The sequence below is a fragment of the Lathamus discolor genome, chromosome 4 (genome assembly GCF_037157495.1).
Source record: "Lathamus discolor isolate bLatDis1 chromosome 4, bLatDis1.hap1, whole genome shotgun sequence".
Lineage (NCBI taxonomy): Eukaryota > Metazoa > Chordata > Aves > Psittaciformes > Psittacidae > Lathamus > Lathamus discolor.
In genome coordinates this window covers 109,777,586-109,790,149 of record NC_088887.1, presented here as the reverse complement: position 1 = coordinate 109,790,149, position 12,564 = coordinate 109,777,586, and the positions used below count along the sequence as shown (strand labels likewise).

Genomic DNA, 12,564 nt, shown 5'->3' with positions numbered 1-12,564 from the left:
ATGTGTCAAGTTGTAAGTCTGCATTTATATTAATGATCAGCATGAACCCAGGCCTCCTCTTGGCCAGGTGAAGTCAGCTCTACCTGTGCTGTTAGCCCAGTATGCACAACATCTTGTGTGAGCATATATACCTGCCTTTGCTCTGACCAGACCTTGTTGGCCGTGCCATGCTTTCTGGCCCACCTCTGTATTTACACATTTTCTCTTTTTGTTGTGTTGTCAAGTGCCTTGGAAGAAAGTCCAGAAAGGATTGCTTGTCTGTCCAATGTAATCCTCATCAGTCAGTGGCCAGCTGACAGCTGGCTTCTGTATTCCTGGGAACAGATTCAGGGTGTGTTGTCCCTCCTTCCTGTTTCTCTCTTTTTTCACTAATGTCAATGTTTCCCTGAAGAGAGGATCTCATTATCTACAAAGACACCTCTCACTTCAGTCTCCAAGGGACCTTTACTCCTGTACTGCATGGCTGATGGTTTTCAATTTCACTTGCAGTGAGCTAATCTATCTCTGCATTGCTTTTCATGCATGTAAAAGCCATTGTATTCCTAGGGCATTTTTGTTTCAGACCCTTCCATTTTTCATATGCCAGAATGTATTGTTTTCAAATACCCCAGAACCTTGGAATATGTTTTGTCAGTGCTGGATCTTTGGGGGGTTTTGATTGTTGGGGTGTGTGTGTGTGTTGGTTTTTTTGTTTGTTTGGGGTTCTTTGTTTTAATTATCACCCACTTGTCTGGCTGATAGTTAACACCAAAACCCTGTGTTTTCATCAGCTGTAGATTGATTTCAGTTTGTTTCTTTTTCTTACAGGTTCCTGGACCTGAGCACAGTTCTCTGAGGGAGACCCAGCATGGTAGGCAGGGCCGGATACACAGCTTCTATATACCCTAGTTACTGCAACACTGTCATATTCCCACTGTTCTGACATCTGTTCTCTGCCCTATATAAGTGACCCCCTTGCAGGTCCTCCTCTTGTTGGCTTCAGCACATTTGCTTGCTTTGCAAAGACCATTTGACTTTACAGATGATACAGATACTGGCAATCTCATTACTAGTATATGAAGGTATGACACCCAGCCCTGTTCTCATGAAAGCTGATGCCAAACCTCTCATAAAATGCTATGAGAACAGAACTGAGCCACAGATTCTTCATTCCATTCTTCATTATGGTAATTAAATAACATTAAAATTAGCTCTAGAATTAGTGGGTGTCAGACTTCTCTTGACATCTTCCATCTGCATTTGGTAAGGCATCTTTCTGATAGTGGTTCCATTCATTGAGCTAATACATGCAAAATACGGATGCTTGGGGCTTTTCACAGTATAGGGCACATGTTAAGAAAGAGAGAAATGGAAACTGCCCTTCAATGTCCAATCTGCAAAGCACCCCTGTGGCAAGAACAGTAGCTGCATTGATAATGAACATAAGTATTTATGGTCTTTTACCTTTATTTGGTGTGAAGTATTTTGTCCTCTTCTAAAATGCTAATGGCAGCCTAAAGTTGTTCCCTTTTTTCAGCCCCACCCTGCACTTCAGAGAGTCCTGCCATTTGGGAAAATGTTGGTGTCAAGTACTTCGCACTTCCTTCAGAAGCTGCAGATGAAGCTAAATCTGTGCAAGTCACTTCACTGCAGGGGTATCAGGGGAGTTCACTGGTATCATTGCACTGATGTAATTATCATTAATATTAGTACAACTATCTGAAAAGGCCAAATCCTGTACACATTACCTTAGATATAGGTATTATTAACAAAAAGCCTGTTTCCTCCCATTCATGCTAACAGTACCATCTGCAAATGTCACCACAGTATGTTCAAGAGTTGAAAATTTTCCAGTTAAATCATGCTGATAATTGTCTCTGATATTGGGCAGGTGTGGTTGAATACTCCTCATTTGGAAGGTATTGTTAGACTTTCCTGAAAGAAGGCCAACTTCCAACAAGCAAGAGGGGCCTTGCTGGGGACATCTTGTAGAAGCAGCATTTCAGGGGTTAGATCCGCGGGGTTCTGTGTAGGTCATAGAGAATTAAATTAGCTTGATCATACATTCGTTATACGCACACACGCTGTGATAGCAAAAGCCAAGAAGCCACATGTAGTCTACATCTGGAGGAGCTGACTAAATGCAGCTGGACAAGGATAGGATAACAGCAGAATTTGGACACAGGAGTTTAAACACTTGCATCTGCTCCTATTTGACAGCCAGTAATAGACATGAATTTGGGAAAGAATATATAAATATGGAGCTATATAAATACACAAATTGTCAATTTTCCTCACTAGCTCATTCAGGAAAAAGTAAGTATGTATAACCCTCTAATTCAGCTACTTCATTGTTACAGCATCCAGGTATACCACAAAAAAAGGTCTTCCTCTGAAGATTTGCCCTTTTTTTCCTAATCCACTGTTATTTACTATTAAATGTTTACAATATTTTATGCAGCTGTGCAAAGAACAGTGTATGTATTCTGCAGGACAGAGGCTCTATAAATTAACCCTTAATGTGAGCAGATAAGTGCCTGCAGAATTTCGCCTTACAGACGAAGGTGAGGTTATGAAATGCAAAGAAAGATGCAATGAATTAGCCACAAAGTTCTCAAATGACTTAGCTCCTTCAAATGCTTTCCTCTCTTCTTCCATGGCTTTGTATAGAAACTGCATAATCACATGGTGACACTCCTTTAATATATGTTTTATAATTTTCAGTGTGTTTTAGCTGTGAAAGGCCATCACATTACATTCCTCCCTTACCTCCCTTGCACCTAACAATGAAATGAGAGAGCAGGTAAAAGCCTTTCAGGAAAGTGTTAGGTTTAACCCTGACACAAGCCATGTGACTGAGGCACCAGGGAGTCTTGAGGCTCTTAACCTCCCAAGTCTTCTTTCTCTCCTCCCATACATCTTGCTGCTTCTCACTTGGGGTGTGTTACTGCTCTTCACACCTTTTAGGCCAAGAGCAAGGGTTTTTCCTGTTCTCACAAGCATTTTGGCTGTCTAAGCAGCAAAGCAAGCAGTGGCAAAATAATAATGTGTTTCCATGAGTTACTCCAAATGGATTGTGACTTTGAATTAATAATTTGCAACAAATGAGTGCAAGATTTTGCTATGTCAGCTACCGGATTTGAACAGGAGCCATTGCCAGCATGTGCTCACAGAAGCATCTCAAAAGCAAAATGCTTTAAGAAAACACTCCTTACGCAAGCTGAGTAAACTGTACTCTGCAACATAGGTATGGGTTGAGCAGAAAGCTAGCAGCATTTTCCAGTTCAAGCACTTCTGTCCCCAACCCCAATGCTTGCCTAACTTTAGAAAGACTTAAGATATGCAGATGGGGTGACTAATGAAGGTCTTGAGAGACCTCCCCTCTTCCTGTAGGGAGAGAATGACTAATGTGAGCTGCCAGGCCCTGCAGGAAGTGAAAGGAAGAAGGGATCTTCCCAGCTGTCATCCCTCTGCGATGATTCTCAGTACCCATCAATCAAAGCCACTGAGATAATCTCTCCTCTAGTGTCAGGATCCCCACATGGATGGGCCAGGGTAGCTGAGCCAGTCTTGTCAGAATGGTCCTAGTTAAAATTGTAGCCTCACTTTAACTTGATCAGGTGTAACTCATTCTTCATGGCCTGTATGAGATCCTACCTGAAGAGGCAAGAAGTATATCCCTAGCCCTGAAGGAGGTCATTACAGAACTCCCATGGGGTGGAGGACATCCTGGGGGGTGCTGTCAGAGAGAGGGTGCTGAGATCGACCAGTGACTATTAGCATCTTTCTGGCCTGCTTGCTGATCCCATTAGTGTTGTCTAAGAGTTTTCATTGAGCCAGGACTATTGATTGTCAGTGGCCATCTAATGCCTGCTCAGTAAAACGGGATGGTTATGCTTAGCCTGTGTGTCACATCAGACAGTCAAATCAGGTGTAATACACCTAGGGACAGCCCACCATATCAGAAATCACCCAAGGCCACAGCTGCTTCTAAGTAACCATGGGATAACATGCCAACATGCTCCAACTGTCCCGGTGCCCATCGTCTCATCTCGTCTCCTTTCCCCTCCTCTCCTTTTTCCATAATGGCCAAGCAGATGTCAGCTGAGTGGGCAGAGGTTGGGCAATGCAGGACAGACACACCCTCTGCTTTTCCTGGTTTGGCATGATGATATTATTTTATGGAGTAGCAGGAAGGCCTGTGGGATCCTGAGGGATGCAATCTCCATTTTTTTCTGCTGCTTTGAGTGCATCTCTGTGTGGTAATGTACAGTGTGGGGATTACAGAGCTGACTCAAGTTGTGGGAAGCCTTGTCTCATGACGTTTAAAGGTCCCCATTGAGTCTGTGCTAGACAAATTCAGGTTACAGGAGAACCTCTTTCTTCATCATCCAGCAAACTGGTTTGCCTCTCAAGGAAGGACTCTTCCTATTTATCCCAGGCTTCAGCCCAGCTGAAGAGGCTCCTGCTTACTTAGTCCTGTCAGTCATCCCCTTTGTAGTATGCACTAGCTAACATCTCTGCAATTCTGGCACTCAGCAGCTTGTAAAGTTGGAGATAACAGAGACTGGCCACGATCTCCTGTGGTTGTGAACCTATAGCCTCCCAGTTGTTACCTCAGCACAGGGTCTTCCTGTCTTGCTGTGTAGAACCAGTTAACAAAGGTTGCCCTTTGAAAGCCGCCTCATGGTCTTTTTTCCCTCAGCCTGTGAAGCAAAACTCTTTCCTTCTACCACGTTCAGTATCTCCCATGGCTGCAGGAGAGGAAAGATTGGCCTCTTAGCCATGAAACCAGATTTGCTTTGGTTGTAAGTTTTTCTCCACCAAGTAAAAAAGCTAGGAGACCTGTTTTGGCCTTCTGAGCTCAGGTACTCCATGCAAGATTCTCAGCCACTGATCTCAGCCAGGATTTGGAGAGATGCAGAAATGAGAACGGGAGGGTTGCTCAGTGTGTAAAGGATGACTCACATTGAACTTCGTCTCATTTTTGTGTGAGTTGCCTTAAATTTAACAAAATAAATCCCATAACAGTAGTTATTTTCAACTAGGGCAGGCAAAGGCATCAGGTCTTGAGAAACCAGCAGTCTCCTGCACAGAAAGAACATGTAAATAATCCCCATGAGGAATATTAGAGGGCAGGATCTGTCCGCACTTACCCACCTCCCTGTTCTGGTGTTTCCTGTCCTTGGTCTTCTTGAAGAAGATGGAGCTGCAGAAGGCAAGCTCTTTGATGGGCTGTTTTCATGTGCCACAGGGCTAATGCATTGCCCTGAGGTGTCCAGGATATGAGAGGGAAGCCATGGTGTCTAGGAGGCCTTTTAACTACTCATAACCATAAACAGTTCTGTTTAACTTCCAGAATCCCCCTTCCCTCAGGGGAACTGCTGCTTGTTTCGCTTTTACCACTGGATGTGTGTGCAGGCCTGTTATTACTGGCACTCCCTTCCCATGGGTGCATTTTTCTTGGTTTAAGAGACGCTAGCAAATTCTAAATTTTCAAAAGGGAAGCCTGAAACTTGTTTTGTAACAGCCTTCTGTGTTTATGTGAGCAGAGTTCTCTCTTCTAATATGTTCTCCATTTGCAGGGCCTTGAGCATCAGGACTTCTTCTTTACCTGTATGCTTTATATACAACTATCCTTTCTTCAGCCTTGAAATAACTGCACCAGTAAGAAAATAAAAGCCTATGCCTACCTGTAAAACAAAATTGTATAGTAAATTAACAAAAGCAGAGGACAAGGCAGAGGCAAATAACTGCTCTTTCCCTGCTTTTACAAGAGATGAGTCATGCATAAAACCCATATCCCAAATGCAAGCAGGAGTGAGAGCTGCACAGATGTCCAGAGGGTTTCAGTTTGTCCAGGTGCTTCTGTGATGTTTCCCAACACGGTCCATACCCTCCCAGCACCGGCCTTACCCAGCTGCTCTGGAACATGTCACAAGCTGAGTAGAAAGTATTTTCTTGCTGGTTTGCTACCTGGAGTCTTGCTCTGTCAGTGTCCAAGACCTGCCCTTCCACTTCCGCTGTTTCCTCAAGCAGCCTATTCTATTTTCTGTTTCTTCTATTTTTTAATAACTACTTGTTCTAAAAACAGCCTTTCTGAAGTGTATATGATCCAAATAAAGCTCAAACTCTGAACTGTTAGAATTTCCTCTATGTCTAAGGGCTCTCAGAACCATTCTGTGCTAACCACGGTGCCTCCAAATCCATCTCATCAGCATATAGTAAAGCTCATGGAGGAGGAATCAGATCAGCTCATGTTTTGCATGCCTCCATGGCTTTGTCGCGACACATATCACCTCCCGCCCATCAACCCTGTTGTCAGTGTCTAGATCTTCCAAACCCTTTTGGGAAACCACATATACGGCTGGCTTTCCTGCTCACCACCAGTCTAACCCCAGAGTACTAGCATTACCCAGGGCTTTTCCCTGGGGGACCCTCTAGCATGAGGATTCTGAAGAAAGAAAACTTTACATGGGCTGCTTAAGTCTCACCTTGATTTGACTTCTTCCCCCTACGCAAAATCAGGGTAACGTTTTCACCTTGGCACTGGCTGGCTGGGGGCTGGTGGTGCTACTGAGCATGTACCTACATGCTTTCAGACTGCTCTGGAGTTCACAGCTCTCATTGACGGCTCTTGTCCTACAGATCGCAATGTCCCAGGGTAGGAAACTTAGTACAGAGGACCCTGATCCCTGAGGGCCTGGTAGAAAGTGTCCAGTAATTGGAAGAATAAAAATACATGTCTGATGTACGCACACTGAGGAGGTAGCAAAGGAACTTAATGAAAAAGGATATCCTAATAAGCATGGGATACTAATTTTAAGAAGTAATTCACATACTGCTTAAGGGCAAAATTTGTGCTGCCTGACATACTTTCCCAAGTTCGCAATACATGGCCTTTGCAACACAATAAGTTGGTATTTTTTAACACTTTCTGTATCCACAAAGATGTCCCTATAACCCATGGGCCCATCAGATATTCCCAAGGTAACAGCATGATTCTGGGAATATATCTTAGTGTTGTAAAGGAGATCCCTAATGAGATGCATTCCTGCTCTCCTTCCTTGCAGGGTCCAGGGTACCGTTGCAACCACACTGAGCAAGGAGGAGGAGGAGAAGAGGTCCATTAACCCCTTAATTAGGTACTGAGGTGGCAGTCACAAGTCAGGGTGTGTCCAGAACAACTTCTGCAGGGAGCAGAAATCCCATTTGAATCCCACAGGGCTGTGGACAGTGCCAGCAGTAACAACACTGAGTTTGATGCAGCTTTCCATTTCTGGAGCTTGGAGAAGCCCACAGTGATTAACCAGCCAAATCTGCTTTCAGAGAAGCAAAAATTTCCATTTTAGAGCATGGAAGAGGTGACTTGAGTGCCCTGATGTCAAGCAGCCATCAGCACAAGGCAAGGAGACAGGCCTGTGAAACACAAATGTGTCTCTTAAGGTCACATCCACAGGACCATTCAGGTTTTGTCACTCTTTCTTTGTTCCCTGGTTACAAGAAAAATGTGATTATAAATCTGCCACTGTCTGTCCTGCTCTGAGCTGTGTGGCTGCAGGAGATTGCAGTGGGGTTTATCCCACCTGACAGGTACAGCAATGCTCACGCAGAGATGGTGATGGTCTACTGAGCTGTTGTTTTTAGCAGCTTCTTCACCAGGACACCAGGTGGAGGGATGATGTTGTCAGCCATCCCCAAAGAGTGTGGTAGAAGAACACAAGGTCAATGAGCCCAAAGTCATGGCCACAGGAGTAGCCAAGGTCTTGTTTTCTCATACAGTGAATGAAAGGTCCAGAGGAAGGGGTGTTCCTCGGCATAATGAGCTTCTTTGGCAGGTGATTTGGCAGGTGATTGGTGTTTGTTATTTGCACACAGGGGTACCAATCTGTGGTAAAACCTCCACTCAGTAATCTGTACCCAGATATCAGCCATCCCTTGCAGATTATAGCCAAGACAACAACCTGTAAGAGGAAACTCTGGGAAAGAATTAATGGATGTTTACTGAGGAACAGTAAAAATGTAGGAACATTACCCAGACCTTCCAACAGTCCCAGCTTGTCACAATACAAGTTTTCTGGAGGTCCTCACCAACAAGCTTTCTCAGCATTAGCAGGAGGTAAACGTGTGGGAGAGGAAAGAAATCTCTTAAAAATCAAATTACCATGCAAAACAGAAGACAAGGAATATACTGCATGAGAGAAATCTTCAGGTGTAGAGCTGCCAGTATGCAAAAGTGAAATTAATTCTCTATCAAACATCAGTACATATTTCAAATAATGTTGAGTTTGCATTTTCAGTTATTTTCTCTTCCCTTCTTTCTTTCTTCCCCAGTTTTGCCTCTAAATTTCTTCTTGGTAAATATTTCTCCCTGTTGCTTAGATAACCGTATCTGATTGCAGAGGCTTGAAGCATAACCTGTGATGAAAGACTACCTGAGGGATACAGGAGCGCGTACACCACAGGGGTGTGGACATAAACCCCTGAAATATGCTGGCAGTATGACCAGAGTTGTTCTACCTGTAGGTTAAGTCAAGTTAAGAACTTGCTTTCTGGCTGCACAGAGGATTAGACCATTTCAAGAACCTCATGGTTCCTGAAAAACTAACAGAACTCTTGGCTTGAGATGGGGCTGAGCCTGCATGTTGAAGGGCTGGGGGGAGGCTGACCCCTCCCCACCTCCTCTGAAAAGTGATGGTGACCCTCTAGCCTGATAGTGCAGCCGCAGCCAGGACAGTGGGAGAAGGTCAGCCCTATCAGCCAGGATGGGGGCTTTTGCTCCAGGTGGGCTTTTCAGCTTAGGGCCGGCACCATTGCAGCAGATGCAGTTCCTGCATCTCTGCCTTGCAGACATCAAAGCCATCAAAGCACAAGGTCCCTGATGGGCGCAGGGTGATGGGCTGCAGTGGTCAGTTGGTGCACTGACTGCCCTCTGGCACCAGCCGGCCTTTCAGGGCGGGTTTACATCGAGGCAGTAGAACATGTCTGCCCAGGGCGCAGGCGATGAGGCCTGTGATGAGTGGATGACTAATGGCTCCAGACTGGACTAGTTTGTGCCAGGGTGGCCTCACTACATGCTGCCAAGACAGGTCCCTGCCACACCGGTGAGCAGGAGAGAAGGAGCGGAGGGCAGGGTGAGAAAAGTCTCCACTTCCTCAGAGATGCTGAGCAGGGGTCTCACCTCCTCTTCACATGTGGGGAGGGCTTAGGTTTTGTGTAGGAAAGAAATAACAAGAATGTACAGCTGCAGCAGGAGAACTGGCACTTCTTCCTGCACAGCAGCTTCATACAGAACCATATCAAAGTTATTTACAAATGCCAAGCAAAGCCCAAGGCATGGCCGTGCAATGCTGTTCATGCGTTTGCAGGATTTTACAAGTGCTGGCTGTTGATAGATGTCCCCTTTGAAAAACCAGGGCTGTTTGGGTCACCTGGATTATGTGTAAATCTCTGCAAACAACACAAAAATTCAGAGAAAGTCAAATCAAAACCAGCTCCTACAGTACATTTATAATCCTGTACATTGTGGATAGAACAAGCAAAAGGTCATCTTAAAGTAGCCAAGTGCTTCAATAAAAATAAGTGATTAAAAAAACTTCAGCTAATAAGAACTAATGAAAAGTGTTTTGACAATAAAAACTGGCATGATTTCTGTGCCAGGCTCCTGATTGTTTGATGCCCCTCAGCTGGCAATGCTGGAGTGGTGCCTGGGTCTGTGCATCCGCTTTCTGATCGCACAGCTCTTCCAGAGCAGCCCAGGCAGGGTCCATCCTGCTCCATGCGCAGCTGGAATGTGGACTGGCACGGTTGGAGAGCATCTCTCAGTGGATAACTTGAGGATTTGAGAGGTGCAGGCATTAAAGGGAACTCCTGGTGGAATGCTGTGGCCATAGACATGGTGGTTTTAACACTTAGAAGCTACCTAATGCTTAATGCCTCTACCTTTGGCTGCGTACCTCTGACATTAATGCAGGTGTCAGTAAAATGACATAGTGTGTTTAAGCTTTCCTTGCTGTTAATCAGGACAGGAGCAGTAGCTTTCTGCAGGTTAGTAAAAACCCTCACTGCAAACTCATACTAACTCGGCTCTCCATCAGGTATTAGAAGATCATGAGATGGTATCTGTGTTTTTTCAGGCTTTGGGACCCAATGTTAATGCTGAAATTCCTTGTGGTGAGGCAATTGCTTGGGCTGTGCAGCGAAGTGGCTGCCAGCAGTGGCACAGAGTGCAGGGCTCCAAATGGCTCTGTGTTTGTGCAACAGCAGTGGGTATGCACAGCAAGGAAGGACTCTTTCCTCATAAGCATGGGGCTGAGGCCTTGGCTGTAGGTTGCTGCTGGCAGGGAATGCACAGCTCCCAGCCCTGGGAGGGAGTGGGAGCGGGATGTGACTCACAGCCCAGCCCAGGCTTCCCTCCATGCTGGCCACAAGTGCCGGGCAGCAGATTTCAGGGAGGAGCAGGAGGACAAAGCCATTTGTCCACTCCCTGCCCTCCACCCATTCACTCTCTGCTCATCTAGACAGGGCTGAAAATAACAGCATGCAAGAGCAAGGGCAATAGGTGCAGGCAGCCTGGGTGGGAGGTCCACACACGCCAGAGATTGCTTTGGTCACCACCAAGCTTGATGTGGGTCACCCTGGCGCAGCAGCAAATTGATCGGAGAAAGACTGTGAGAAGACAAGCGGGCTCTTCACTCCTGTAACAGAAGTGAGCATCGATTTGGTGTGGTTTCATACAGGCTAAGATATCTGAATTCATTAACTAGGGTGCCTGGTCCTGGTCTGGACACAGCGCTTGCAGAACTGGACAAAGTGAGGAGTGTTCAAGGTACACAGAAGTTAACAGAAATATAGACTAAGGGACTGAAGAGGCAAAACTGGGAAACTTGGCTCATTTAGTCCAAGAAAAGGGTATTAGAAACAAAGGTGACAATAATCCTCTAACACATAAAACCTTCTTGAGGAGATGATGATTTTATATTAGCTCTGGAGACAAAGACATGAAGAAATCAGTTTTCCTTCTGCAACAAAGAGTGTTTTGACTGGCTACTAGGGAATATTTCCAAGATGTACAAGGCGTGGAGCATGGGGAGAGGCTGGAGAATTCTTTTCCAGAGAGACTTTTCAGAGTCCTTAGACAAAACTCCCCATGATGTTTCCTGTGCTGAGGGCGCCTGCAGGTGGAGGTCCCTGGCAGGCAGGGGGTGCCTCAAAGCAGAGGGGACACACAGCATTTCTGCTGGGTGCCTTCCTGGTTTACACTTCATTGCCTGAAACGTGGCATTTAGTATTCCCAGCAGGAGTCATAACTTGGCTTGAACAAGCACTTGATAAGATCCATAAAGCTGAACACAGATTACTGCTCTATAAGAAAGTGTTGAACACCAAGTATGCCCCACTTTCTATGATCTAAATTGTCTAAGTGCAATTCATAACACATCTGGAGCCAACTGTTTCCATCTACTTACAGGCAATGTTAAATGAGATACTGTTTTAATTTTGCTGAGCCAGACAGAGATAATACCCCCAGGAAACAATTTAAGTCTGTAAAAAACAGAAAGGAAGGTGTAGGTTGCTAAGTGATAATGATTCGCAAAACATAAATACTTACACAAAGGAAGTGATTAATTGAGGACATTCTTTTCATATGGTCTATATTATCTTTTCAGCTGCAGCCCATTATGCACCCTCATCTCCCAGCATACTCTGTATTTGTGTTACAACCAATCCTTTTATTCTGCAGGGCTTTTTCAAACTTACTTCTCTAATTTACTCAGCCTTCTGCCTGCTGCCACCACCCTCGCTCTGCAGAATAACACCCATAGACCCTGTCCCACACCAGATTTGCACTGCAACGCCAAAGAATTGTTCCATGTACCAGTGTCTGTTCAACATGGGTGGCTGAGCCACATCCTCATTTGCGATCATCCATGGACGAGCTGGTGGTGCATAGCCCAGCTCCTGTGAACATGGCATCTACCTGTTCTTTACGAACTCCTGCTGCTGCATGGCAACGTTTCGACCTTTCTCTTAGATGAAGACACTGGAGATGAGAGGCTGTAAATCCCCTCCAGTCTGGCAAAACCAGTGTTTGCAGGGAGATGGGGAGTGTTGTCACTAGTTTAAATATGGGTGTTATTTATACTGTGTGACCAAGAGACAGCATTCAGATCTTCCAAAGGAATACCTCTCCCAGCCCCAAAATCATAGAATCATAGGATCATAGAATGGTTAGGACTGGAAAAGACCTTGTAATCATATAGTTCCAATCCCCCTCACATGGGCAGGGGCACCTTCTACTAGACCGGGTTGCTCGAGGCCTTGTCCAGCCTGGCCACATCTTTGCCACATAATGCAACATCTTTGTTCACAAAAATGACAAGCACAGGAGCTCCACAACTCATTTGCTGCCATCAGTGCTTGACCTCAAACAGTGGCCTAAAAGTTTGCCAACTCTTGGAAAATTGCAGTCACTTTTTTTTTTTCTTCGTTATGACACTGTGGTCATTTGGATGTCTGCATGATTCACTGCTTTCCCTGGAAGGTTCCTGCAAGGAACGAGCATGACCAGCCCCTGGCATCCCC

At 45.3% G+C, this 12,564-nt stretch overlaps 1 long non-coding RNA gene across 1 annotated transcript; it reads left to right on the top strand.

Annotated features, from left to right (window-relative positions):
- Nucleotides 1–2,082, top strand: LOC136013954 (uncharacterized). Its single transcript, XR_010612459.1, has 4 exons — nucleotides 1–117; nucleotides 225–331; nucleotides 808–850; nucleotides 1,517–2,082. It is a non-coding gene; the product is annotated as an uncharacterized LOC136013954 (long non-coding RNA).
- The last annotated feature ends 10,482 nt before the right edge of the window (nucleotides 2,083–12,564 follow it).